We start from the raw sequence: 27,622 nt of genomic DNA on the forward strand, positions 1-27,622 counted from the left end.
ATGCTGGTGCTATTTTGTGAGTTTTGTCAGGGAATTTCTAAAATAAAAAGTTTGGGCTCTCTGCCTGTCTGGATATGACTCCACATTCATCCCTAAACCTGGAAGATATTCTCGCTTATCTCACACATAGAGGCTGAGTATGATTAGTCTGATGTGATGTAATCTGCGCATGAACAGAGATTATTACCTCACATTTTTTAGGACTGAGTAATGAATTGCATTTATGTTTTGCTATGCTCTGAGCCCTGGCTCAAACGAAACAATTATTTTTGTCTATAGGTTGGAACGCTTCTTCTTTTAATTTAGAGAGAGAAGTGTTTTGGATAATGAAAAGTTAAATTGATTTTTGAAGGGAGGAAAACTGCATGTAACTGGTAGCTAGTTCTCCTTACATTTTATAAGATTTTGTGTGTTTAGTTTTTTGGGAATGGGTGTGTCTGTCATGTGGTATGGCTGAATTTATAAATAGGAGATATGAAGTCTTTCTTGTCTGAAAATCATGCTTGTGCCTTCATCCATAAACAGGCTAAGAAGTGTGTGGTACTCTGCACATGTGTAATAGCACTCTTTCCAAAGTAAGTGCTATATAAGTCCTATCGTTGTAAAAACAGCAAGATTAAAAGCTGCAGCCTACCAAGTCAAAATGTTACCAGCCGCAACTGATTTATTCTGTAACAGTATGTGTGAGACAAATATCACAATTGTGCCTTCATTGACAGTTAATTTCACTTGAAATGCAGCACATGTCTCCAAACTACTCCTTTTTCATAGTAAAAATTTGTGGCACTTACAATTCTAAGAAAAGTGCACTTTCAGCAGGAGAAATTCATGATGTCCTCATATGAATGCATTTTTAGAATTTCATTCCCTCACCAGCCTCACATATTTTAATAAATAATTGTGTTCTTCCGTTACTACTACCCCCATTAGTTATTTGTAATGTTTATATATTACTCCTTACCTTGCATTACTCCATTGTACAACAACTCCATAAGATAAGAATAGCTAAAAGATTCTGCCTTGCCCAAAGCTACCTAGTGAACTTCATGGCTTCATTTGCATAGAATTTGAATGTGGGCTTCCAAAGTCAATTACACCAGACTAGATCTTTAACACCAGTAATGTTCCACACTGACTGTTACTGGACTAGACCCATTGAAACCAATGGACTTAAGTCATTATTGAATTACTATGATGGATATAGCTGCACTGGAGAGCTGGAGTCTACACAGTGGGGCTCCCCGCCCCCTTTGAACAGCAGAGCTCCATCCCATAACCACATGCCAAGTTACTTCTGAATCTCTCTAAATTCAGGACTGACTCCAAGTTTGGAGAGCCCTGCACACGGTGTGCTCCTGTGGGCTTTTCCAACAGTAGTACCTGGAAGGATTACCTAGCAGAGAGCACCAGGGTTATAACAGTGCTCTGTCCAGCCAAGAAGGCTGGATCTTCCTGCCATTTATTTTTCCCACAGTGTGCCAGTACTTTGGGACATTGTGGTAATTTAAGTGATGGCTTACCTAACCACCTGAGACAGCTTGCAGCAAGGGGCTGGAAATGTTTTTAAAGGGGAGCCATGGAAAGCAGAAGAAGTGCAACTTGCAAGGATTCTAGGTGCCCAAGGTCACCAGGTGTTGACGCCAGGTATTGGAGACCAGGGCTTTGGATCTGTGGAAACAGACACCCTAAGCCCTGCTCAATGTGAGTGACTATCTATGTTCGGATTCTGGCTTACATTTTTCTATATTAATCTCCAAGAGACCCACATCTGGTACATTACTGGGTTAGGTTTCATAAAAGCTACATGCTGAGAACCACTGTACAGAGCAAATTGGTTTAAGAAAACGGTACACTGCATACCTTACCCTCAAACTTATTAAGACACATGGCGATTCTTGTCTTTTAGTTTGTGCAACGTATTCCAATTAGGAGGAATAATACCATGCAGCATTTAAAATGAAATCACAAAACCTTCCATCGTCAAATATGGAATGCCTGCAAATCTTGATATAATCTTCTCACCCAAGTATAGGGACCAAGGGAAAAGGAGTTAAACATAATGGGCGTCAATATAAGCATGCAGAATGAATTGTGTGCTCTAAGTGAAAGAATATGTTGGAAACATCAATTCCCACTCTCCCTAAATGCTACGTATTCCAATTTGATCAATTTTAATTTTGTAGATCCATCTGATCTTTAAAAAATAAAATAAGAAATATTGGAAAAGATGAAACAGAGGGTAACCATATTTTGCACTTCACATCCATTGGGAACACTGGTTTTATTCTATTTTTGCAGTACTACATCACACTCCCCATTCCCACCTATGACTTCTGTTACTTCTGTTACTTCCAGCACTAGGTAATGCTACAACATCCATAGCAAGATTTCCAAAAAGACAGAAAATCTTTGGTTCATATCAGCAATTCTTGGTTCAGCCAGATACTGCATTGGTGTGCAGGTCCTGCTAACATATATGTAACCTTCTACAGCAGGAAATGGCTAGACTTTGATCAGCAGATTGGATTCAATTCAATTCAATTCAATTCAGACTTAATCAGGACTCTGGGTTGGGTTTGTTTTTTTTTTGCATACTACTAATGTAAAATGAGTGTGGTGGAGCTAAATACATAGCATCAACACAGTGACAGCTGCTGCGAATGGATCACTCTGTCCCTATCCTCACGCCCATTGATACCACCAGCATCCATGATCTTCTGGCCAAACTGCTTCCTCTGTGCACACATGCACACACATACACCCCTTTTACCAACTGCATCTTACAAAGTCAGCTCTAGTTTACAAAAGCTCATGCCACGATAACATATATTAAGTCTTTAAGGTGCCACAAGACTCTGGCATTTTTGCTGCAGCAGACTGATATGTTATTTATACAAGTATTTATATACCACCAGTTCATACAACACGGCAGTGCACAACAATATATACAATAAAATATAAAACACCATAAAAACTGTAAAAATAAAGATAATTAAAATGACTGACTTATCAAAAATGTAAACAGTTACAAAAAGGTCTTCAAGAGATGCCTGAAAATAATAACAGGGTGCCTGCTAAATCTCTGCTGGAAGAGTGTTCCACAGAATGGGACTGGTGACACTAAATGCCCGATTTCTCATTGAGGCCAGTTTGGCCTCTGTAATACATCATATATAAGGGTATATAAAAGCATAAATGGGTTGGCAACAATGGCATGCAGGATAGAGTCTTTTAAATATGGTGTCCCATCGTGTAAAGCTTCTACATAGGTAAGGTCTTTGGGGCAGTTCTGTATGCAACCACCATCACTTCTAATGACTGTTAAATACAATGAATGCAGAATAACAAGACCAAAGCTAACCAGCCGAAGAAAGCAATTTGGTAAACTTAAATCAGTGAAATCTTTTAACTTACTACTGCAAGATTTTGTATTGGAAGATTTGTACTTCTTAAAAAAAAAAAAGAATAGAAGAATGTGATGCATTTAGCATCATATGTACTTTGAAAAATCCTTGAATACCATAACTGAATATGGCTAAGATCTGAAGGTGAATCCTTGTACAGAAGCTCTCTGGGCCTCTGATTCCTACTGCGGTTCCATGTGCTCCCTGAAAAACTGCTCACAGCAGCAGGACAACCCTCCACAGAACTATTTGACGGAAACTGACAATACAATTCTACTGCACGTCTACTCAGAAATAAGTTACATTGAATTCAGTGAGGTTCACAATTGCAGCCAAAGTGCTTTTATGGTTATTGGCATTTGGAGTTTTTCAATGACAACCTGGGAACCACATGTATCCCACCTTGGGTGCATCTTTTTTGGGGAAAGGCAGGATATACGTGGAAGGAAATAAATAAATCATCTGCGAGTGCAAGAAGGTTTTCACCACTCATTGCACTTATCTCCTCCAGCATTTATCCAACAGTAGGAATCAAGCTGGAAGGTGGTAAGACAATAGCTTACATCATGACGATAGCCCAACCCTGCTGTAAGAATTAGAATACAGGATAGTTGAAACATAATTTAAGTGGATCTTTTTCATTCTGTCCTTGCAGCATTTTCTTCCACCACTCCACCCCCAAAACTTTTACATATAACTTTCTAATTTTAGCTAAACACTACAGCTTCTGATGACAGAAAACATGCTTGCATTTCTATCTTTCCCTAGTCTTATTAGTGCCAATGACTAATAATGAAGATACTTGTAAATTTATCAAATTATTCTGCACCAGTGACAAGAAAGCGGCAGAGCTTCTCCATGGAGCTTCAGGTTGTACTCTATGAACTATTTGCTTGCTCTGGAGTAATTCTGGAGTAGCTAGTTCCACAGGAACAAAGATTTTTACTGTTTAAGAGTACAAAAAAAAATACCACTGCTGGCTTAAATACGTAAATATCGGGAAAAGGTATCCAGACTCCATGGATGGTAGCCAACTAAGTCAGCGCAGACCCGGTCAAATTAATGAACATGCCTGAGGTTCATTTAACATCAGTAGGTCTGCTCTCAGTAAAACTTAGCTGGAAACCACCCCAAGTTTTGTGCTCATTCCATATGTTTGTGTGTGTGCGCGCGCACACATGCATAGACAAACACTTCAGTAATTCACAACTGATGCCTTTCACCAAAACCCAGCAAGGACTCTCCATTTGAAAAGCCAAGTAGGCCTCTATGTCCTGATAAAATGCTAATCCTGTATGCTTAAAATAGGATGCATATCCAAATGCTACATGAATACATGCATACTTTCACTGTGAAATAATGACTCTTTAAGAGCAGTCTTGTAAATAAATCCATGAAAGTTATTAGCCCGCAGTCTTTGTTCTGCCGTTCTCATGCTGGCTACAGAAGAAGGGAAGCTCTCTCCTTCACAACCATGATGGGAATGCAGAACAGTAGCCTTTCAGTGGGGTAGTAAAAAAAAAAAAATCCTTCTAGCAACAAGAGGACTGGTGGAAAGGGAAAGAGCTTAGGAGGTGTTCCTTCATCCAGCCCCAGGTAGCAGAGAGACCTAGCACATGGGTGGAAGAGGGAAGGAGAGATTGCTACCTCCTCTTGCCAGGCTGCATATTTCCCTGCATGAAATCCCTTGTTATCTATGGCTGCCAAGAAAGTTGCTCAATACAAGGCTGCTGAAGAGTCATCATCGTATAATAGGATCCATTATATGACAGCCTCCAAAATCTTGTCTCAGTAATTCTTCAGGGCTTTATACTTTGTGCATGAACAAATTTCAAATTTAGTTGAATACCGCCCTAAATCAGCAAAGTTGTACTCAGAGTGGATCTACTGAAATTAAATGAATGTGTATCTACTCTGAGTAAAGCATAGCTGAATATCATCGTAACAACTATGAACTGAAACATTACAAAAAAAAAAAAAGCCACCTCTACCCTACATGAAGAAATGTAAAGCATTAGGCAATTACAAAACAACAACAACCTCTCCTTGGAACCGTTTTTAAATCAATCTTCCAAAATTTCTTTGAGTGAATTATGGAATGCAGATTCTGATAAAGCTTATACGTTCACATATTTAACACACGCACAAATACCGTTGCCATGCTAACCAGTGACACCTTAAGGTGCAAAAAATAATAATAATTAAAAATGTTCTCTTTAGCCATTCTTTGAAATATAACCTACTACGTCATTTAATTTTTGAAAACCCTTAAGGTCATGTAACATGCTTTCTCTGTCATTTGTAAGTACATTAACTCAGTAGCCATATGAGAGTGAAATTATGATAATGGGCTGCTAAAATGGGTCATGCAGACACTGCATTTCATGTTAGCTTCAAATAACAGTGAGAATATAGTCCAAATCAAATATGACAGCACAAAAGCACATGGTTTACTTTACTTAGGTCTCTGCCAGAGTAAACTGAGAGGCAGTGGAGGTGAATGAAAAGATGGCAAAGGGGGGGGGAGATGTGGATATTAACTGTATTTCAAGAAAAAACAGTTTAGTTCTCTACCAAGTAGGATAGAACACTATCAGAAGATGCAATAATAAATTTGCCACTTCTAAACAAAAACTAATCTCTTTAATAGTTCATAGCACAATTTCTTCATCCACATAGGGAATGTCATTATTAGACTAAGCCTACTCTCCTAGAATAAGCTGTTCAATATATAGTAAAGGGGGCGGGGACATATTTGAAGTATGCACAATTGTCTATATGGGTTTGTGTATATACAAACGGAAAGTTAAGTGCACTTGGCTACGGAAGATATAAACACATATATTCAAATGTTTCAATTCAAAAAGAACTAAGCAGCTTCTAAAATGCTTTATTTTCAGTAATGTGCAAAAGTTAAAAAAGCACTAAAGGTTTAAATACGATAAATGGAACCATTTATTCTTCACATTGCTTTATGGTAAATCTCACACATTTTTAGCAATAAAGGTTCTTGATACTAAATCAACAGAACTTTAATGTGGGTTTTCAGGATTTCACGTCTGCAAAAGTCCCCAAACCAAGTTTTTTGAGAGGGGAGAGGTAGAAGACGGCAAACAATGACCCATGTACAGTTTGACAGACAGTTTGAAATAATGTAGTCATCCTTCTCCATGTCAGAACTCTCAGTCCAGTAAAGAACAGATAAGGGTCAGAGCACAAGATACAGGAATGCAAACTGCTTATTAGAGACAGGAATGGGTACTGAGGATTTTAAAGTTCTGACTTCTCCAAGACCCACTATTTTTTTCTCTCATGGAGCCTTTCCATAATCTAAATCATGTTTCTAAACACCAGAGAGATCCACACACTATGCAGCAGCAACACTGTAACATTAACCAGTGTCCTAGCCTAGACTATGTGAAGGCATAATTGATAGTACAGTGGTACCTCGGGTTAAGTACTTAATTCGTTCCGGAGGTCTGTTCTTAACCTGAAACTGTTCTTAACCCGAAGCACCACTTTAGCTAATGGGGCCTGCTGCTGCTGCACCACCGGAGCACAATTTCTGTTCTCATCCTGAAGCAAAGTTCTTAACCTGAAGCACTATTTCTGGGTTAGCGGAGTCTGTAACCTGAAGCGTATGTAACCCGAGGTACCACTGTACTGTACAGTCTGGATACTTTCAGAAAAATACAGAACTCAATGTTTAAGAAAGGATCCCCCAAAGCCCATAGAAGCAGGCAGACCCCACACTAGATAATGTTGATGTGAAAAGCTGCTAGAACGCTCCCTGTGGCTAGGTGCTATGGCATCATCTCTTGGAGGGAAGCGCTTTACAAAAGGAAAGGAACACTGGCCACATGGCAAAATGAGACAATACAGAAGAGACAACTGTTTGGATAATTAGTTTAACAAATGAGACATGCAACACCTAACAGAAATGGGGTTCTAGACAACCAGCCATGCTTTCCACCAGGATGCTATAAACCGTATGAGGTTGAATTGGGATGTTTCATTCCCTGTTCTCAGTTTTGTATTTCTTTTCCTGCTGCCACTCAACATTTCTTGGCTACTGTGCATGCTCAGTCCTTACTGTGCAGTATTTGGGAAGAGGGTGCCCCTTAGGTGCGCATATGACTTTTCTGTACTTTTGCAATCCTTGGACTTTCTCCAAGCATAGTGTAACATCACTTCTTGTTTAGGGCTCAGTTTCTTTTGGCATTCATCACTATTAGAGGGGGTGGGGAGAGAAACATGCCAGCAGCATCTTAAAATATACACATATGTATATTTATGTATATGTATGTATGTATGTATTCCAGACAATTTTTGTTGTTAAAAATCACATGCAGGTGAGGCAGTTTGATTGCCTCCGTTGTCTCTCTGGTGTTGTGTGTGTTTCATAAAGGCTGCCAAAAGCCACTTTCTAAGAGCTTGATAGGCAATGTCTACACACACACACACACACACACTGTCATATGCTAGATAAAAGGAACCTCATGAAAAGAGAAGGCTCCCTGGAAAAGACCCTGATGTTGGGAAAGATGGAGGGCACAAGGAGAAGGGGACAACAGAGGACGAGATGGTTGGACAGTGTTCTCGAAACTACTAACATGAGTTTGACCAAACTGCGGGAGGCAGTGGAAGACAGGAGTGCCTGGTGTGCTCTGGTCCATGGGGTCACGAAGAGTCAGACACAACTAAACGACTAAACAACAGCAAGATAAAAGGCATATAGGCCACAGTCAAGGCTGCTTACAGGATGTATCCTCTGCTTCTAGACTTTTCAAACCCCTCAGCTTGAATGAAAGTGAGATTTAACAGGACCTAACTATGCTGGGTTGGAACCACATACGTTAGGATAATAGTAATGCAACTGAAATTTATAGCAAGTAATCAATATGGAGTCCCCAAATAACTTTTGTGTGGTCTACAGGCTCTTATTACAATCCACAGAATCACATTTTAAAAAATAAAATAAAAATAAATGCAAACCTCTAGCTATTATTATGAAAACACATTTGGGAAATGAAACTGCAGAAATACTAAAGGATCACTAACAAGAAGGCAAATTGTGGGGGGGGGACTTACTTTCATTGTGATTTCCAACTGCCCTAATTTTTAAAACTACCATTTGCTTCATTGCATGTTTCATTGAAAATTCCTAGTGAAATAAAAGCTGTATGCATTTCAGGAGACTTTGTTCAAAATTTTCCAGGAAATCGTGCCTCAAGTTCATATATCACAATGCAAATTAGTCCAGTTTGAAAGAAAGCAATTCAGAATGACAGTAGTAGAATAAGCTCAATGTGTTCACAAGCTGTAGCGTGGCATCCCCTAAGTTCTTGATAATGACATGCAAATTACATTAATAATGCAGAACTAAAATATATGCATTAGCTTTGGCCCTCAGGCTTGCGGGATATTTCTGATGTGGCCCTCAGGACCAAACACTTTGCCCCATTCTTAATTTTAGTAGATTAGAGAATGTTAGGCCAATATCAAGAGTGTAGTAAGAAATCTGACTTTCTTCACTCTGTCATCTATTCTCCTATAGCTTGATTATTCTTAGTTTTAAAATTATAACTTTGTAGCATTAAGAATTTAGGGAAGGGTCATTTTGTTTTCCTTGATGCCACAAAAATGGCACATCAAGATTTGACAAAGTAGCATGGGAGGAAGCGGTCTTGATTTTTCCCTTTATGCTGTATTAGAATGAAATGTTGGTATCTGAATATCATGACTAACAAAGAGAGACCTACTCAGAGATTTAATTGGATGGGCGGAGATAATAAATGTACCGCATAGGGTACGGTTATTGTTGCCACTAGTATTACAGCAAAAATGTATAATTTCTTTAACAGATAGATATAAATTCAGTGTTGGTTGTACTTTATGAGTTAGTACAAGGCATTATGAATGCAAACGCGGTTAACAATACAAAAGAATATATTGGCTACAATTAATAATAATCTTGCCATAATGAAATACCATACACATGGACAAACACAGAGGTTGGAGGAAGGAAAAATAAAGTTTTTTCCCTACCAGCTTTTCAGTTGGTATAAATTCATGATATGGGGTACTGTGTTGTTAGTTTCAGAATTGCTTTTTTAAATGTAATTACCTTTGAATGCTTCTATTTCAAAATGCATGTTGGTCTCATAAATAGTAAGGGAAATGTTCCTCTTATATAAATAAAACTACAGTTACATAATTGTAAGCCACCATGAGCCACCCTTAAAATACTCTAGGTTCAAATAAAATAAAATAGACCATGTATGTAAGTATCGCTCTTCTAACATTAATGAAAGCAATGCACAGCTTTTTGTTGAAAGAAGTGCAAGTGCACATTACCTGAAAGACCTCTTTCCCCTGTATAATCCTGTAAGATCACTTAGATCATCTAAGGACATTTTGCTCATGCCACCACAACCTGTAAGGAATATCATACGCCAGTGACCTGAAAACAGGCAATTTAAGGTTTTGTTAGTAGGGTAAAAAGCTATAAACAACTTGGGATCATGATACCTAAGAGATTACCTTTTCCTTACTGCCCCTTCTGATTGTACAACATGTTCCAGATTCATCTAACAGGGGCTCTCTCTGTGAATCTTTCTGACTTCTCAAGAGTTGGACAGACTTCAATCAATTTGTGTTTTTAACACTGGCTCAAAATACTCAAAGGGGGATGCTGATATCATTTACGGTTGTCCACTGATGTTTGTGTATTTTGCGGGACTTGTTTTGTTGTATTTTTCATTTCCATATATTTTTGTTTAGTTTATACCACTCTAAGAGTTTTCTGAATAAGCAGCATTTAATTTTTTTTTTTAAAAAAAACCAATTCAACTAATGCATTATGCATTATACCCAGGGTCACATTTGCACTAGGGCATTCATGCCTGCCCCTTCCTCTCCACTGTGCACACATGCTTACCCATGATGTAACATCAGAGAGGTGGGGAACAATCAGGAAAGGCCTGGGAGTGTGAGCATCATGCAAATTGCCTCTGCCCTATTTTCTCGCAATCCCTCTACCACTGCAATCCTCTATCTCACATCCCAGACGACCCTCAAGAGAGGCTTTTTGTGGGCTCGGCAGACTGCAGTGGGGAGAAAAAGAAGGGGAATTCCTCTTGCATCAGCCCTGTACTGAATACAACCCTCTAAACCTAATTTAACACTTCATGTTTGATATCTTCCTGCGGACCAGTTTTTTTGTTTGTTTGTTTTGTTTTAAGATTGCAAGATTAAAAACTGCATACACTTTCAGTGCAGTCCTATGTGTGTCTACTCAGAAGTAAGCACCACTCTGTTCAATTTGGCTTTCCCCCAGGTGAGTATAGAACCGAAACCTCAATGTTTCAACATTTCAGAATTCCCTACAGAAACAAGATGAATCTGCTCAGGAGTATCAGGCTATCAATAATTCTTGAAAAAGCAATGTGACCTTTTCTGAGGCCAGGTGTAGTGCAGTGGTAAAGAATGTGAGATGTGAAATTCCTCATTCATCTCTCACCTCAGTTGGCCTTAAGCAAATCACTTTCTCTCAGTCTCAGCTCCCTATCTGCATTATGGAAATAGCACTCTGCTCCCTTACAGAGTTTTATAAATGAATGAGATAATGCACGTGAATCATTTTAGAACACTAAGCAAGTGCCATATAAATTCTGTTTCTTTATATTTTCTGCAGTGTTAAAAGGACTACGTTTTGCTAATGTGTTATGAGGCAAAATATTTTGTAATATGCTGTAAATTATCATGAAACAATGACAATATTATACACTTCACCTTGGCAGATGGAGAGTTAAAAATGGGTTGTGTCCAACACTTCTGTTCTGTTCACACAACGGAGGTCCTCCTTGCCCAGTGGAATTCCCTACTTGGAATCTTTCTCAAAATCTCAAAATCTGCTCCAAAGGTGGGGCAAGCATCTGGGGCAGCATGAAGGAAGGGGAAGCAGAACTCTGCTTGTACAGTATTGAATACAACCCAGTGTATTTTGGTTCAACAATAAATATGTTTTATTATTTTAAAGATGGTCATATTGATAGATCTCTGTCTGGAAAAACCTCTGTAAAGCACTAAACCTATAAAAGGATTTCTGCTGTTTCCCAATACAGTCTCTAGAATAGATAAAATTATTTTGTGGAACCAATCGCACTGAATTCAATGTAAATGCTCCTACTGACTTCAGTTAGTTAGGTTTTCACTCCTAGTTGTCATCGAAATGCAGCCCATTTATATGAGGTTAGCTAATTAATGAACTCCTAGTAGATGATTAATTTGACAGCATTTTTTAATTTTCACCTTAAAACCATGACAATTATGTACATTAATTAGGGATGCAACTATAGTTTGGTATCATGCAGTCTTGATACTATAAACATCACATCAATTCTTTCATAAATAGACAATAATGTTTAATTACCTGGAAATTAACAAAAGACTAACAGTGCATCCTTATTCTACAAATATGTAAATAATATATTATTTTATACTGGACAAAAATAGTTTCTCAGAAATCGTGGAGACCAGTGCAGCATAGCCTATACTGATTTGTAACTATTTTACAAAACAAAAAATATTAAATAAACACAGCCCCGTAGTTAATTAGCGTCAATTAAATGAAACCCATATACAATACCGTACTATGTAGATGAACTTAAATGTACAAAGTTGCATGCAGAAAATAATAATAAATCCAGTTTATGGCATCATAAAAAATATTCTGCCTTCACACTTGCAGTGATGCCTCTCTACATTGATCAGTGATTTATTTGCAAAATTCTAAGAGTGGGAAGCCATACAGAGGTAGTGAAACTGCAGACTGAGGTAAATAGTATGGCATAATATATTTAGCTACACTAATTCAAAGCAGAGGGGAAGGCATAAAAGGAAGAGGAAAATACACTCCCCTTACATCACCATTTAAGGACTAGAAGAAAATAATTCAGAGGGATAAGATTTCCCTAGCTTCCCCTCTACCCTATCCTTTACACATAAATCCACTGATAACAGAAATACAAGTTAATAAACATTTAACATGGTTTGTTTTCAGTCACAGTTCAATGAATTAGGTTTCAATTCTTCAACTGAAATTCATTGCCATTGATTCATGATTTTGTGTTTTATATTTTTGATCAAGTACTTTCTTGTAGGTTTTCAAAGCACTCTCCTTGTTACTTTCCGTGAAGGCTTTACCAATGTGCAGAGTTTAAAGCACAATGATCTTCACTGGAGTTGTGTGTGTTGTGTTTGTAAGGACTGTGAAGCACAACTGGAGAAATATTAGCAAATCCCTGTTCTGTTAAGTTAAAGGAATTGTTTCTAGTCTCCACAGTCATAAAAATTATATCTGTTTGGTTATGTTTAACAGGAACTTGGGGGAAAGAATGAAGCGTGATTCTTCTCCACTGTTACAGACTCGAAAGACAAAGATATACCATTCCACAGCATCTTAGCTTTTTCCTTCCCCATTATCTCTCTCCATCAATGGATGGATGCTATGTTTTACTGTTTGAGTTCAAAACCCAATTCAGGATATTTTGATACTTAACTTCCTTTCCAACCCATCAAAAGTTTTGCATCCCTCCAGATAATACAAACACCACTGTGTTTCTCAAAGTTTCTGGCTATATAGCAGCTGTTTATTATTATAAACAATAATAGCAGCAACAAGTGGTCAGAAAGGAGAACTATCAACATCAATCCAAAACAGGGCCCAGCAACAGGCAGCCAAAAACAACAGAAAAGTATTTTTCTATCTAAACCCGCTAAATTTATCTGACAAAAAAAAATCTGGAAGAAACTATACTTTATGATCTGTGAAGACAGAGAAGCAGCATTCTGAAATTAAGGCTACCCATTAAATTCAAAGAAGCTGTAATGTTCTGAAATAAAGAGGCTGACACAGTTTACATATCATATCAAACTATGGTTAAGGAATCTTAATTATGGTTTCTCGTGAGATCAGAACTACGACTTGCAAGTCAGTAGCAAACCTGAACCAGTAACCAAGGTTTGTAGTGCATTTGCAAACCATAATGGCAAATGGTTGGTTTGCAGCTAAAGCAGGAATAAAATCTTTAATTTCCATGCATGAAGAATCATGAGAAAACTGTCTGATCATGATAACAAACCATGGTTTAGCATTATAGATGCAGCTTATCTTTATCTCTGCTTCTTAGTGACAGTTTCTTTCATGCCGGTCCTACAGATTAATACACGGTGAAAAGCACTCCCAATCAAATCCCCAGGATAACATTTTTCATGTACTCAATGATATTCTTACTAGCTGGGCTAGATCCCTCCATCCCCTTACAGAGATCATCAGTTCCAGCTGCCATGTAAGGTAAGGCCATCTCCTGGCAGGGCAGGGGACTTTGTGACAGGAGTGGCAAGAAGTCAGCAGATTTTAGCTAGGTGCCCAAAGGCCCCACCTTGTAAACAACTTTCAGGTGCATTATATCCCAGAAGGCTGGATCACCAGGCTATTTCTCAGGGGCATGAGAACAGCAGTCAGTTACCATTGAAGCTGGTCATTGTAAGAAACTTGAAACATTAAGAATTTGGAGACAGAGCCTGCTTTCCCTCCCACTCCCATTTTCCTTTTCTGCCATGCCTTTTTTTAATTGTGAGCCTGAGGACAGGGGCTGTGTTATTCCTATTAATTTCTAAGCCACAATGGGGGCTCTTCCAGATGAGGATAGAAATGCTTTGAATGAATGAGTAAATGAATGAAATACGGTGCTGTACAACAGGTTTAAAGAGAACTACAACACTGTGATGTATCACAAATAATGCTAGGGCAAACCATGGCTTAGTGTGAATGCATGAGTACATAGAGTCCCATAGAGGACATTTCAGCTGCCTTGCATCTCCTCTGGTCCTGGTGCTGCTGTGCTGTAGTAAGCTAAACTATGCTTGGCTTGGTGTGTAATTGACTCTGGGTTTATGGTTTGTCTCCTTCAGACAAACCACAAGCTGTAAACTAAGAATAAACTTTGATTAACGGTTTATAATGTGTATGGGTTTGGACAACACACTAAGCCAAACCATGGCTGTGGTCACAGCTGCAGGACTTGAGAAAGAAAGCTCAACTAAGGTTTTCACAATACATGACTTAACAAACCATTGCTTGCAATCAGCCAGAAAATCAGAATGAGTTTGAAGTGGTTTTGAAAACAATGGTTTGTGCTATAATTTGGCATGATATCTAAATTAATGGACTTCCTGCTATAAATTAGATACTTTTTATCTCTTATGTGCAGACACTTTTTATCTCTTATCATATGCCACAACTATGACACTGGCAAATATCAGCATTCCAGGTACTGTACCTCATTGTGTAACTACAGTAGCACATGTCTACGTAAAAACCAGTCCTAGCTGTATTCTGCTACTAATACTGTTTGCATATTCCTCAACTGCAACTTAGCATTGTGTTTGTGACACTGCACAGTCAAAAACTCGCTTCTAGTGCAGCTATTTGGTGACATAAGGATTTGCTGCTTTGGAGGTGTACAATATGCCAATGCCACTTTGAAGCTTCTTACAGTTTACAATCTCTAGGAATTTTCACAAACATTCTTCCTTTCATCTGCTGCTCTTTCTGCATCATTCTTAATAAGAGTGTTTCTACTTTCTCCTTCACTATGTGATCCTAGCTAAGGGGCATTAAGAGACAGAGCAATACTTTAAACAGGAGCTAGAAAAACAAATGTTCCCTGCTTGCAAGATCTACCCACAGTGCAGTTAAGCCCAGAACAATCAGAGCTGGATTTGACTTACAATGGGCCTTGAACTACATCCCTCCGACTACCCAGTCTGATCATTGGTCATAGAATTATAGATCATAGAACTGTAGAGTTGGAAGGGACCACAATGGTAATCAAGGCAAACCCCCTGCAATGCAGGAATTCTCAGATTAGGAGTCTCATGCTCTACTAACTACAAGCCCCATGATCCCCAGCAGGAACGTATGCTCCAAGCTATGGAGAAGAGTTGCAAGACCTTTCCTGTGTGCTAATGAGCTGTCCCAAGTGCCTTAAGCCACCACCCTTCCCCATTATAAGGCCTATTTTGCTCGAGGAAGTCAGGGAAAACTTGCAGAAAAATTAGGGTGCTTCACTCACTTGGGCTTTTCAAGCATTCCTGTTACATGTTCATTGGAAACCATGACATTTTACCAACATTCAACAAAAACCCTCAGAGTCCAAATGGTTTTAGGTAAGACAGAAATAGGACTTGCACACCACCACCACGGATCACATGGTTAAATATGCTAAAGTCACTCTTATGTGGTGAGCAAACAAAGCTGACCTGGTCTCACTCTGAAGTCCCACACCATTTGGGTCAGAATGCGCACTGGAATGTATATTCAAGCACACATTCCACTACCTGCAATATCATGAGGATATGCAGAATCTGTGCTCCTATGCATCTAGAACAATGCTTTCTATTTCGCCATGCTGCAGCAGTTTCATTGTGACTTCCCAGCAAAACAGGGAATATTTGGTCCAGTCGCTGAAACAACAGGAATGCATCCACACAGACACTTCAAAAAAAATGGGGCTACTTTTTGAGAGGCATTAACACCTTCATTCCACTCAGCTCTATTTATAGTCCTAATTAGGGGAAGTGAAGACTGTTTTTCATGTGTAAATAGTTTTATTTATTTCCTTTGTCTATATTTCTGGGTTGGAGGTATCATGTTCTATAGCTGTGCATGATGTCTTCACATTTTTATTCATTGCTATAATGATAAAATTATCATGTATTGCCAATTTATCCCAGTATTTTGTTATCACACTTTGTCTTCACTAGAGGCTATAAGAACATAGAAGTATTTAAATGGCAAGCTCCTATAAATATTTTATTTCCCAGTTAAGTAATGATAAATGGTTTTGTTGGGCTAATATTTAAAATACAGAGGTATCTTCAAATAGCTTTCAGGGTGTAATAAGTTAAAGTTTGAATCTAACACTTGGCAATGTTTCTGTTTAGAACAAAAACATAGTTGGCATTATGTACACTTAAAGGAAACTAGAAACATGCCTTCAGGCATCCTCAAATGTCTTGATAGTTGATGCTACAACATACAGATGACTAAGAAAGCACACAGTCCTAAAGTTGGAATAAATTCCCCTTTGTCTAGCTGCTACATTTTTGAGCAGGACTTTAGCACACCATTATTCTGAATGTTTTTTTGGCTCAAGGCAAAAAATATTGACAAAGTTCCACCTCCAAGACAGTTATTGTCTCTGTATATTTGAGAGCAGCCTTCACAAGTTCACCTGCCAGTACTAAATCCTTGGCTTGGGAGAGGAAAGTAAAAAATTTGTTAGCATTCCAAGCTGTTTTACTGGAGCAGCATCTATAGCAGCAAATCAAATTGTTCTTTCAATTAAACCAGTTCAGTGCTTTCAGAGAAGAGCTGGCCTTCCCTCATTCCAAAAGAAACAACAGTTTATGCCCGGTATGAAGCTTTTACTAGTATCAAGAGCAAAAGGCTTTGGCTTTCTTATTTCTGTGGTCGCTAATTTATAACACAGTGTAAAAGAAAAATACCCCAGAATATCTAGATAGAACCAGAAATGTTTCTTAGGTATTACAAGTGTTAACCAACCAAAGTTTTCAAATATATGGTTATTTTATATGGCTAAATATCAGCCTATCGCAGGGTTAAGGCCAATATGATGCCATTCATAACCAATATGATGCCATTCGTAACCAGCAAGTAACCAACACCCAGCAAGATGGAAAATGAATGGTGGGTAAGTATGGGCCATTGATGGGAAATATATGGCCTATGACTATAAGCTTGAAGCAATGTGAGACCATGTATCAACACCTTTCATAGTGGGGCTGATACGTTGCCCGTCCCCAGCTAATATTATTACTTATGCCCTGCAATAGCTGCACTACTGCAAGTGCCCACCTCAATACTGCCCTCCCCCTTGCTTATCCACATGGTTGGCCCATTAAAGGCTACCATGGCTGCCAGATCTGCTTGCTCATGAATTTAGCCAATGCTGGCACTGTGATATGGAGCAATTCAGCACTTTGGGGGACCCAAGAAGGACAGCCTGTCAAGAGGCTTCTGAAATCTGCAGCTGTGCCAGGATGAGGTTGGAAGATGCAGGATATAATGAAGGAAAGAGAAAGGTATCATTTTGATGAGAGAAGAAAATACCGTTTTAGCAGAAGCATTATTTACTTATACTTATTTCAGTGATGAGGAAAGGGGGGAAAGGGGGGAAAGCAAGTAAGACATTAAAATAATCAATAGGAAAAGAAAACAAACTGGGCTATATAAAAAGACTCTAATAGAAATGAAATGAAAAGCACAGAGGTACTGGTGAGGACAGGAATTTTGCTGCAAAGAATAGGGCAGCTGGAGGGTGATGAGACAGTGAAAGATTATAGCCATATTCAGGGAACTAGTTTAGGTTTGTGCATGGTCAGTGAGACTGCTGACCTCCGTTTCCTCACACTCAATAGCCCCAGTGGTCATGCAAGAATAGTGATGCAGTTCCCTGTATTCTGATCTGTAACACCAGAATTGCATGTCTGATGAAAAGTCAAGACAAATATTTCCCAGAGTAGCAAAACAGTGGGGAGAGGAGATTACAAAGTCTCCCTTGCCATGCTCATTTTGAAAGCTGAAGTGGTATCTAAAGATGTGTGAGTAATGTGTTTATCATTCTCAAGATAGCTTGTCCATAATTTTTGTGCGAAATGTTTACACATCTCCATTCTTGTGGCGTTTGTCATTACAAATACAGGCTAACCCTTGCTTCTTTCCTTTTCCCACTGCTACACCCCCCACCAACTTGCACTTCGTTGATATTCTCCCACCCAAAATGCTTCTCTTCGCTGATTATATGCCCGATTTCAATTTGAGCAATAGTCCTCTGGATAACAGAGCCTTGTTAAAACATCCATTAAAAGTCTGTACCAGTCATTTAATGGCGGGAAAAATATTCTAATAGAGTTCCACTGGAGTTCCTTCATTAACTTTTAACATAGTTCTTTCTTACATTATGAAGGTGATAATCTAGGAACATTATACAGGGATATATTACAAATTTCAGACCAGTTTCCCATTCTCCATGGGGTAATAGTTAGGTCAGAGTTTTTTCAAGGCATTATTCCCCCTATTCATTTGTATCACTTTCTCCAAGTATCATTTCAACTATAATTCATCACCTATTGTTTCATTGTAATTTTGAATCCTCTACATACTGCATATAGGTCTAAAAGCAGCTTTGTATTTAACCACTCACCTGGCAGTCATAGACATAGAGGTCAAGGAATTATATACAGGCAAGTGAGCAGGCTGGCAGAGGAGGGATGGACTGCTCTATCCCTCCCTTGCATCCAGCACAGAAACCAAGCATAGGATGGAAGACACAGACACCCCTGTACTAGAAATGTAGCAGATTTCCTCCTCGGCCAGCCCTCAACAGGACTAGTAAAATTAAAAATTTAAAATGTGTGAGCTAGTAACTTTCCTAAACTCATTTATGAGGCTCATTTCAAGAATACAGAATACAATACATCAATTCAGCTGCACAAGATCACTTACCCACCATTTCAAAGTGTTAAATTGCAACTGCAAGATCCCAAAATAGTAGTGCTGTATTTTACTTGTGGTGGACAGTATCACATGTCCCATTAAGCGCGGCAAAAAATTCATTTGGGTAAATTCTTGCCAAATCTGTTTACACAGATTACCTCTCTTTGACTCCAATCTTCCTCTCTCTATATATATATAACAACTAGAGGTCCAGAATGGGAATGTACACCCCCACCCGTATCATAAAGACATTACTAGCCATTTCAAGTGCTATATTTTTTAAGCTATGTCTAAAGAGCTATTGAAGACCCATAGCTCAGGGGAAGGAGCACAGCTCAGTGGTAGTGCATCTGCCTTGTATGTTGAAAGTCCCAGGTTCAATCCCTGGCATTTCCAAAGCTAGGGAAAACTCCTATCTGAAATCCTGGAAAAGCCACTAGCAGTCAGTGTGAACAGTACTGAGCTAGTTTAGCCATTGATCTAACTCTGTCTTACAAAACCTGGGGAAATATCAGAAGGCGAGTGGACATCCATACATGCTGCACATGCAGAAACCTACTTCCATATGCAAATCTGCCTTGCTGGCACATTTATGTTCTATGCAATCATCTTCATTTTATATACAGTACAGGAAATCCAGTCACTGAAATTTCATGTTGCAACAGATTGTTGCAATGGAGGCAGAGATTACAACAGAATTTCTAACAGGGATTACAGTGGGATTCCTAGATATTAACACATACAGCAGAACGCAAATTTACTACAATCCTATTCACTGTATCTTCGTGTTTGGTTGTGCTGGAAAGGAAAATAGTACTCTCATACATACTGTATGTCTATCAGACTTGGACAAAGATGCTTTCCTAGGCACAACTACAGTGAATCAACAATAACTGTAACAGCAAAAGGATTAAAAATCCACTGTATTCTGCCACCTTCTACTCTAATTAATACTACTCATATATGTGTGTCTACCCACACAAATGTTCCAATTTAACTGAGAGCTCAGCATCCACACAGTGTGACCCTAAAAACACATTTATAGGCCTATCCTAGTATTAATTCCTTTGTTTCATTAAGTTTGTCCATCACTAGAGGATAAAGAGACATGAAAGTTCAAACTTACTTTATGATTACACCAGTACAGCACCAACAAACAAAACAAATACGCTTATAAAGCATATTATCTACTTATGCTCAGCTGTGATTTGAGGATGGGTTAGTATCAACATACTGGAGACCAGAATGGGATGAACATGCCTTTACAAAGCAAATATTTGCTAACGATGAACTTGAAACATCTTTTAGGAGAATAGAAACAACATTCTGGCAGTCAAACTGAACTAAACCCAAACTGAATCAAACCTTCCTTTTCCTTTATTGTGTAAGATCTTTGTGAGGCCATTCAAATGCTATTGGACTCCAACTGCCACCAGTCCTAGCCGGCATGGCTAATGATATCATGGATGATAGCTGAAGCCCAGCAACATTTGGAGGGCCACAGGTTTCTTATCTCTGGTATAAGAATGTAAGAACTGCCATACAGCATCCAACCAGGATCCATCCAGTTTAGGGCATACACACATTTGACTTTTGCCCTGTTCTTTCCAAGCAGAAGTCCACACTTTAATGCTCCATGTCCGAGGGTGGGGGTTTTTCTGCCCCGGCTCTCTTATTTTCCCGCACAAGGCAGATGGTGTTTGTTAGCCCTGTGGGGCAGAGGATGCTGTTCTACAGCACTGGGGAGCAAGTTACAGCAACATATAAAGCAGAAATGTTTTCACTCACCAGTATCACTACAGCACAAACTTTCATGGTCTCTGTTAGTAAGGAATCTCAACCACTGGACTGGAGTGTTGTCAACAGGCACAGAGTGGAAATCTGGGCACTCCACGGCTGCTGGCTTCTTTTTCAGCAAATTCACATTTGCTTTTTCTTCTTCTTCTTTGGCGATCACTTGTAGCCGAGTAAGATTGTCTTCCATAAACACAGTTTTAACAATGAGTCTGTAAGTGACTGTCTGGATCCACACGTCCTTCCACAGTGGGGACATTGGTTTCCGGGTGGGAGTTGATCATGGTCTCGATTTGCCAAGCGTGCCTTCCTCCTAGCACATTTCTCCCTTGCGTCCTGAGTTCGAGTGTCTTCAAAGCCCATAACACCTTTGGTAAAAGCTGTTCTTCAACTGGAGCACTTGCAGGCCAATGTTTCCCAGTTGTCAGTGTTTATACTACACTTTTTAAGATTTGCCTTGAGACAGTCTTTAAACCTCTTTTGTTGACCACCAGCATGATGCTTTCCATTTTTAAGTTCGGAATAGAGTAGTTGCTTTGGAAGACGATCATCAGGCATCCGCACAACATGACCAGTCCAACGAAGTTGATGTTGAAGAATCATTGCTTCAACACTGGTAATCTTTGCTTCTTCCATTTTTCTTACATTTGCTTTGCTGTTTCACCAACTCTCAAAATCTGTCTTCATCTCTGACTCTTCCAGATGAGCCAACCCAAACTCCTGGTGTCATTTCCTCCCTCTTTTTCCTGCAGCTGCTGTGTTCTTTCCTCATGTATCCTCTGCATCTCCATCATTTCTTGATGTCACTCTTGATGCTACCACACCAAAGTCAAGATTTTGTCCAGGACAGCTGTGCTCCAACCATAAAGACTGAGACACACGCTCATTTTTCTGTGCTTGATCTCATGTTTCTTCTTTAATAATTAAGTTTGGCATCATTCATTTGCAATGCACCAGATGCAATTTTCTTCATTCTATACCCAACCCCTCAAAGGGGTCCTAAATCCAACCAAAGATCTTTTGCACTGATTTGATGCTCTGTCAGGTACCTCTTATAACTAATTATGTTCAGACTAATTAGGTTCTGCAATGTTCAGCTTTTAGATGTCACAGGCTGCCAATGAAATGTCATCAACCTGCTCATCTTGAGGGCGTTTGATCTCTATATTACATAGGGCCTTAAGACTTCTGTCTGAAAAAAAACATTTTCTGAGCTGTATCACAGAGTTATTTCTCTGCCACCAGACCTCTATGAAATATTCTTCATCCAGAATAGGAGTCAGTTTGGAGAGTGAACCTAGGCCAGGCCTATGACTCTCACTATCTGCATCCAGCATCTTTCTAAACATCACCACCCTCCAGACATCTCGTAGAGGAGGCATGCAAGAAAGGGCCTCAGATGATGATTGCAGGGTTTGGGTCAGTTCATATGGGGAGAGGTAGACCATGAGATATTGTGGTCCTGAGCTATTTAAGGCTTCATAGGTCAAAACCAGCAGTTTGATTTGGGCCCGGGGTAAAAATGAAGTCAAGTAATAAAAATGAAGGCAATTTAGAAAATTAACCATGAAATATTGTCCAGTTTACTTCTTCTGGTTACACACTAATATCGTTTGCTAATCTTGCATTGAAAGTTACTAACCATATACTTACCTCTAGATTAGAACCATGATAGACACTAATTCCCCTGGAAAAATTATTTCTAAACCTGCCTTGTAGACAAAATATGGTCACCTTTTGGGAGGGTGTGTGTGGTATTTTGCTTCAAGGCTTTTGAACAATTCAAGTTACGGGTACTTCAAATTTGAAACCCTCGAATGGGTGTTAATTCTGGAACTGTCCCTTTCCTGTGTGTTGCTAATTATTAAAGGCACATGGTACAGGAAATTAATAATTACATTTCGTAGCAATCATACCAGTTAGCTAGGCACATATTCACCTAGAAACCATACTTCTTTTGTTCTGTCTAGCAAGATGCTGAGCAGATACACACATCTGTCAATCAGACATGAAAGTGTGTTGGCACTAGATTAGATATTTAGTGCAGGTTTGTGCTGAGTTGAGACACTTTCAGTGTGTATCCAAGCAAAACGTGCAACTTCATGTTCATCTGCTACAAAAAATGACTTTGGAAAGAAATCCGACCCATTTTGCATAGTTCTGGAGTACTGTCTTTGTTCGCAACTCTGATTTAGTCACAAAACTATAGTAGTGAGAAATCTAAAAATGCAAAATGAAGTAAATTGTGCATCATGTAAGTTTTCCATTATCACATAAGGAACAATAAATGCAGAAAAGTTAACATCAATAGGGTGATATCTAAGTAAACATTCACCCTTCCTTATTTATACCTAAGAACTGGAATTCCTCATGCACACCCTAGATTCTGTGTAAAAAAAGTGACTAACCATTATTATTATTATTATTATTATTATTATTATTATTAGTCCAATGATTTCACAAAGTGTGGGATATTCTCAGGTTCAAGAAGCTTATGTACCAAATTAAAGCTATCGTGGGCAGAGCAGCAGCAAAGGCCTTTCTGCTTATTTGGGGTCTAATTAGTATGACAGGAGCCTTGCTAGATCAGCAGCAAACTCCCAGAAATATAAAATGATACATGCATGTTAAAGCCTTGCAAGTTCTGCCTCATGACATGGCTCTATAGTTCACATTCAGAGGTGTTCCCTGTATCATGCCTTACTTGTCATTTCTCTAGCACTCGCTTTCATTGCTCTAGATCTTGTGTTCTGCTCATTTTACGTATTTTGCTTTTGATACTGTTCACGTTTATGCTTATGTTAGGTTTTGGTTTTGAAAAATTGTGTGTGAACAGCTCAAAGAAGGCTTTACAAATAAAGAGCTTTTTAAAAGAAAAAGGGAACTGAAGGAGAACAAACCTAAAATAATATTCCAGTGGTACTCCACACACAATTAGCAATTTTTTTGGCTGAAACATGCATTGCTGGAGGTACAAGGGAATTAAGGCAGATTTAATACATATCTTTCGGAGCTGTAAAAGAATAATACTTAAATATATATTTAAATAAAATAAAATAGAAATAGAAAAGTTCAGGAAAGCTGTGCAATTCTTGCAGATTTTTTAAAATGAAGTGCAGAGAAGAAAGAGGAGGGGGGTGAGAGAGAGGGGGAAGATGACAGAAACTGAAAACCAGGCAGGGATCACTGTGGACAACCCTACTGCACTACCATAATGCTACTGCCTACAATTCTAAGGAATATGTTTACTTCTAATTCAAGTTAGTCTCAAACTCCCTACATTTATGTAATCTCAACATTAAATGAATTGCTACTAACCAGAATCCTACCAAACAGAAGGGAACTCATTTGCAATACACACATATCACATATCTTAATTTTGCTAGACGGTGGAAAATAAGTAAACCAACAAAAATTATTTTCTGGCAAAACAGTTTTTGAAAGAAGCATCCTACCCTTCTGTTTCATAATACAATGGAAGCTCGGGTTGCGGACATAATCCGTGACAGCGGCACGTCCGCAACCTACAGCGTTCGTAACCTGCTGCGCTGCATCCGCACATGCACGTGACGCGATTTGGCGCTTCTGCAAATGCGCAAAGCACAATTTAGCTCTTCTGCGCATGCAGCGAAACCCAGAAGTAACCCTTTCTGGTACTTCCGGGTTTCCCGCGGTCCGTAACTTGAAAATGTGTAACCCGAAGCATCTGTAACCCGAGGTACCACTGTACTTGAATCTTGCTAACAGAAACTTCCACTGCTGCTATATTACAGGAAAGCCAAATACCAACTGTAAGAGATTATCATACTAGCAATATTATTTATTCTCTAGTCATTTGTGGTCTGTAACTGGGCCTGCAGGCAGTATTTTTACTGCACTGGAAGTCAACATGTAAGTAAAATTATCAATGATAAACCATATGCACTGGAAGAGGATATGCTCTCTGACAAGTTAATACAAAGAGTATTAATGGTAACTTAGTTCTATTGGCCATATATAGGTCCGTTCTCAGATTACTGGTTGAGAGCTGAGCACATTATGCCAAAAGAATGCTACTCAAACACAACACAATGAATATAATTTACAACTTCTAGTAATAAACTGCTTTACTGCTTTGTCATGTAATAATCACTTACAACAAGATTTTGTCATAGTGGTATAACCACCATTAAGTATCCACCTAAGCAGGCGGCTTACGTGAAGTTCACTTCTCTTAGCAAAATAGACCGAGAAAACTAACTTTACCAGAGAAAAACAATAGCCTGCTCTACATACATGCATGAGAGGTCACACACTCTCAGGAAATAAAGTCATCAATTTCTGAAAGTAAATATTCCATTTGGCTGATGTAAAAGTTTACAACCAAGTAAATAAAATGATCACAGCAACATGACATTTTGTACCAGAGTTGTGAGCAACTTTTCTCTTTCACATTTCGGTATTTTGATAGCAATGACACATTGTTCTATGTTCTTCGTGATCACTGTTTAGTTAGTTTCACCTGTATTTTCTACTGAATTTGACTTTTGATTGCCTGTCCATTTTCAGTGCTTTCTGCCCTTGACACTATCCAATTTATTTATTTCCATGATCCAAGAAAAACCACAGAATGCTTTGATCATTTGTAGCAAATAAAATTGCAGAGCAAAAGTGCACAGGGTAGTGATCAGACAGCAGAATTTTAAAACAGCTGGACTAGTAATTAATTTTAAAACAGAAGAAGTGGTTAAAGTTCATCAAAAAGGGGGGGGGGAGCATGTCAATGCTGAGAAACATTTATCCGTGGAAAAGAAATTTATAACCTAGGTAAAGCTCATCTCAAACACTCAAATCAGACTCTCAGGCTGTGTCTAAGGTGAAAGTTTTCCAATGCCTGTGGCAGTAAACAGAAAGTGAATATCTAAAGAAGACATACTACTGCATGCTTTCGTGCTACAATTTCTGATCTGGCCTGTACCCCTTGGATTGATCCTGCTAATCTTTTTGCATTAGAAGGAATCTCCACGTGGCTTGCAGCAGTAAGGCACACCAATTCAGGGCATCTTTTAAATGTCTGGGTTTGGAAGCACCCACAAAATCCTTTCTACCACAACACAGTGAAATACATTTTTAAAAAATTGAAATCCACAAGAAAACATACTGTTACATGGTCTGTTCTTCCACTAGGCATGAGCTATTCCAGAGGACAGTGATAACAGATTTAGTTTGGATGAGAGAGCATTGGGGGAATTAGGCTGTCTTTGTAATGTCTGGGGGGCCCTCCAAGCTGGTTTTGTTTGGCTTGTTTGTTTGGTGTGTTTGTGTGTGTAATCTGCCATATCATCACTGTATTACAGGTGGATTTATACTGGACCATCCACACATCTTTCCATTTCATTAGTGTTTCTGTAATGCTTCCACAATGTTACCACATTATTGCTGTTTGGAGGGACACACCTGCACTACAGTGCAACAAAAGAAGGAGCAAACAAACAAACATGTTACATTTGTAACAGGATTTCAGCAGAAAGCTATGGGACACGCACTGATTGGAAATGAAGAACTATGTCTGTCCTGTAACGTTTGCAGGCGCAATATTGAAAGCCAGATCGTGTATAGCCATCCCAATATCATCATGCACACAAGTCATTATGAACGAGAAAGATGCCCGGAGGGGCCCTAATTTATTTGCAATATGCAAGCATACCACTGTAAGATCAACTCTTTACTCGACTGATGGTGACAAAATGACTTTAATTGGAACAAACTCTAACACACACATATAGGACATGGGAAAAGCCCACCAGAAATCTCTCTTCAAATGCCTCAGGGCCCATATCAAGAGCTCCTGAGCTTTTTGTAAAACCTAGAGTGGAACTGCTCCTGACTCTGGTGAACTGGAATGTACAAAACACAGACAGGGTTTCCTTAACATTACAACCATAAATGGAAGCAAGGAACAGAGTATCTGCCACTCTGCACTAGACAGATCCTGAACTCCAAGACGATGCTTCATCTTCAACCAACACACACCATTTACTTCATCTGTCATGTCTCCTCAAAACTACCAGTTTCTAGCGTCCCCTTGTTCCGATTCTCAGCTATTGACTACAGCACTCCACCGGCTTCGGGGTTAGCCTTCATGCCTCATGGTTATCTAACTTGCTCTTGCACAGACTTCTTCAGGCTTACTTTAAGGTTTTCTACAAACTTCTTCTGAAGCTTTTCTACCTAGAGTATTGTGAGGAATCAGTTAGTGCCCTGTCGCTTTTGATCCAGTGGATACCATGGCTTTTGCTCCAGTGGACACCTCTGCTAATAAAAAGGGAGGGGAGGGTGTTTTTGCCAGTTCTCCTTTCCACCTCCGTATCTCCATGCCACCTTCAACCCTGTTCTGGAAGGTTCCTCAACTCAGTTTTTAGGGGGTGCTGGCAACTGCACGGGGGAGGGAAAATCTGCAAAAGCTGTCTGCTTTCCCCTTCTGTTAGCTGAAACAGAAGCCCTTCAGGGAGAACAAGATCACCAACTGGTTTCCACCATCTGCTGCTATTTCTTACATTCAATCACATCAGTTCTCATTTTCTCTCAAGGGAACACAATCCCACTTTTCACACCAGAGTCACATACTCCCCACTTACCCATGAGGCTTTAAATTCTAAGGGGACAGCACCACCAGATTGAAATACTTCTCCTTCCTGAGTTCTCATAGTGCTTTATTAAAGCTATCTATCCTAATGAATATCGCCATACCTTTTGAATGTACTTCCTCTTTCAGAGTAGCCTGCCTCAAATGGTTGTTGGAAAGATGAAATGAGATAACTAAGGAATTCACGTACGGACTCACCAAATGAAAATATTG

The 27,622-nt window shown here is 39.1% G+C and overlaps 1 protein-coding gene across 5 annotated transcripts in view; it reads right to left on the bottom strand.

Moving 5' to 3' along the window:
• The window catches only part of TSHZ1 (teashirt zinc finger homeobox 1), an 80,083-nt gene that overhangs the window by 19,791 nt on the left and 32,670 nt on the right, over positions 1-27,622 (bottom strand). The window lies entirely within an intron of this gene.

The sequence above is a fragment of the Podarcis filfolensis genome (genome assembly GCF_964270895.1).
Source record: "Podarcis filfolensis genome assembly, chromosome: 7".
NCBI lineage: Eukaryota > Metazoa > Chordata > Lepidosauria > Squamata > Lacertidae > Podarcis > Podarcis filfolensis.